The sequence below is a fragment of the Mixophyes fleayi genome, chromosome 11, assembly GCF_038048845.1.
Source record: "Mixophyes fleayi isolate aMixFle1 chromosome 11, aMixFle1.hap1, whole genome shotgun sequence".
In the NCBI taxonomy this organism is placed as follows: domain Eukaryota; kingdom Metazoa; phylum Chordata; class Amphibia; order Anura; family Limnodynastidae; genus Mixophyes; species Mixophyes fleayi.
The window spans coordinates 72,189,384-72,192,547 of record NC_134412.1 but is presented as its reverse complement, the minus strand read 5'-3'; the positions used below and the strand labels follow the sequence as shown (position 1 = coordinate 72,192,547).

Below are 3,164 nucleotides of genomic sequence, written 5' to 3'. Positions count from 1 at the left end.
AGCTGCTGCCTGCTACAGTTTTGTAACTGCCCCACTATAAGTACACCTTACTCTTCTGGTCTCTGTTCTTCATCCAATTCGAGACTGTTACAAGAGCACTTTGGATGGACGCAGTACACAAGAACAACCACATGGGGGCTCACACACATATTCACATATTACAATGACAAACATGGAATTTGTGCAAAATTACCACTGTTTTGCCTATAAAGTTTCCGGATGTGATGTTGAGTACAGACAGTGTTTGTATTTGTGACAATTTAAAGCTCTTGTTTTATTGAGTTTGAATGTACTGCTATGGGTGTGAAATGCCATTTTGTTGGTTCTGCCACAATAGAATGAAATATGACCAATAGGCTGCAGGGATACCCAGTGCCTGAACAATAATAGTATACTTTCCCAGCACCGATTTTATGTCTTTTAAACATTGAGTCAAAGATTTACAGTTTTTGGACTATTAATTGATTACAGTAATAAGATGATCTGGAATACAGATCATTATGTATCTGTACCAATGCATCCAGGTAAATGTTCTGCAGATCTCTAAAGAAATTAGTAAACTAATAATCTGCAGATTATTATTACAGAAAATAAAGGTACGTGAGGAATTAGGATTTTATAGATGGAATGATATTATCCCTTTCCTGTAAATTGCAAGGCTTTTAGAAGTTCCATGCCCATATAAAGGCATACGTGGTTTTATATAGATCTAAGGAATCTGAGATTTTTCTAATAAACTGTTTTCCTAATGACAGCAGAACTCAAAAGGTATAAACAATGACATCAGAAGTCATCGTTTATACAGGTATTATTTATACATAAAATAGGGACATACAAGGTAGACAAAATAAATTCAGACATGAAAATAAAGGAAGGACCCTGCTCATGAGACAGATTAAACTCTAATTTGAAGAGGCTACAGCTGAAACAGGAGGAGCGAGGGTGCATTAGTGTGGTTGATATAAGTAGGAAAACGTTCAGAGATTTGAAGGCTGGGAGAGTCTGATTGGTCGTGGTAGTCAATTCCATACGTGGGTAACAGCACGGGAGAAGTCTTGTAGTTGAGAGTGAGAGATGGTCCCCAGAGACAAGACGCAGGTCAGAGGCAGGTCTAAGAGGGCGAGAGGGAGAGTATTTTAAGGTGACACTTGAGATGTAGGAAGGGTGAGTCATTTGAATATCACTTGTGTTATAACCATACTTGACAACTTTTTACTTCTCTCTCCGGGAGATCCCGAAGGGAGGGGAAATGTAAGTATTGAGGGAGGCGGGATCCGGCAAATCGCGTCATTTTTGCCCCGCAATGTGATGATGCGATCACGTCACTTTGACATGGGGGTGGGGTCTAAATGATGTGATTCGCAGCGGATAAAAGCCCAATGGTATGAAAGCTTTTAATGGAAATAAGATCAACAGGTGAGAGAGAAAGCAGCTTTACCAAGAAAGTACACGATATGATCATATAAACAGATGGAAAGCTTATTTTTAAGCTATTATTTTACGCTAATAGTAATAAAGAAATAAAACATTATATTAAATATGAACTATTCCTGGCACTCATTAAGGTGCAATTATACCTGAGTCTTAGTCTAATAGTGGCTGTCAGCAGTGCTGATACTCTATGGGAAAACTTGGCTTACTGTGACATGAGAAGGAGGGTAATGGGAAGGATAATGACATTGGTGGTTGGTACGGATAATACTAGGGGGATGGGAAGAATCAGGACAAACACTCACACATACACACACTGTCAGACATCCGAGCCGTAATTCCTCAGAGACACCTGTCTGACTTTTTCACAGAGCTGCCAAATGTCAGACTTGCTCTGCGAAAGGAAAATGCTCAGGCGGTGAGAGCTGGTGTAGAGTGTCACCCACATGTTATTCCCAGGAAGACATGCTTTTGTACACAGGTCATGTGGGATGTAACAGTGGTGTGTGAAGGTCACTGCCTGAGAAAAGGTAGACTCAGGAAATTAATTCTCATGACTTGTCCAGGTCCCTCAAGTCAGTTTAACAAACAGATGTTAACCTTTAAATATGAGGACTGCATATTCTATATGTAAACATGCAAAGTCCACAGGCTATTAGTATAAACAGGCAAATGTTTATTCTATATTTTTAATTTTATTTTGCTGTTATTTTGATGTCAAGAAAAGTCAAATACAAACATTAAACATCAGGTTCACAAAACATATTGTGTTTTTCCTAAAGCATAAAATGACAATAGGAAAAGATCACTACATCTTTAGGATTTAGGAAAGTATGTGAAGAGGGTATCTATGTATTTGATTATGGATCCACAATTTAAAAGGAAGGCATGGTAGTTTGATGTTACAATGTTATCTATGTTCAATGACATTGTAACATCAATGTGACACATCTGCCTGTGCTACATGTAGCCATAAAATTTAAGTGATAGATTTATCAAAACTTCTTAAAAGCAAAAGTGGCAGTGTTGCCCATAGCAACCAATCAACTTCTACCTATCATTTTGTAAAATGTGCTAGATAAATTATCTATCTAGCATCTGAATGGTTGCTATGGGCAACACCTCCAATTTTCCTTTTTAAAAGTTTTTTCCATCTTTGTGGAGTTTTTTTTTATAACTGTTAATATACAAACCAGGCCATAAGTCTATGTAGTGTGTATACAGGGTCGGACTGGGCCACCGGGGGACGGGGCTATCCCCCGATAGGCCCGACCCTGATCGCTCCCCTCTTCATGGTGGGGGAAGAGGAAAAGTTAAGGGAAAAAAAAAATGAATACTCACGTGACTCCTCTCTGCTTCTTTTTCGCTGAATGTCGGGCGTGCCGTCATCACGTCTGAAGTTCAGTGAGGAGCGCCGCAGAGAGGAGTCGGGAAGAAGACAAGACAGAAGAGAAGAAGAGAAGTAAGAAGCCGATAGAAAAGGGTAAGTGAAGGAACAGAAGCAAGGGGGGAGCATGGCAGAGAGAAGGGGGAGCACGGCAGAGAGTGAAAAGGGGTAACACGGCAGAGAGTGAAAAGGGGGAGCACAGACAGCATGGCAGAGTGTGAAAAGGGGGAGCACAGACAGCATGGCAGAGTGTGAAAAGGGGGAGCACAGACATCATGGCAGAGTGTGAAAGGGGGGCCAAACGAGCATGGCAGAGTGTGAAAGGGGGGCCAAACGAGCATGGCAG

The 3,164-nt window shown here is 40.6% G+C and overlaps 1 long non-coding RNA gene across 1 annotated transcript; it reads right to left on the bottom strand.

Annotated features, from left to right (window-relative positions):
- Positions 1-886: 886 nt before the first annotated feature.
- LOC142106781 (uncharacterized) lies at positions 887-2,826 on the bottom strand. The gene is made up of 2 exons (XR_012679787.1): positions 2,773-2,826; positions 887-1,111 (listed from the first exon to the last, which is right to left on the bottom strand). It is a non-coding gene; the product is annotated as an uncharacterized LOC142106781 (long non-coding RNA).
- Positions 2,827-3,164: the final 338 nt, after the last annotated feature.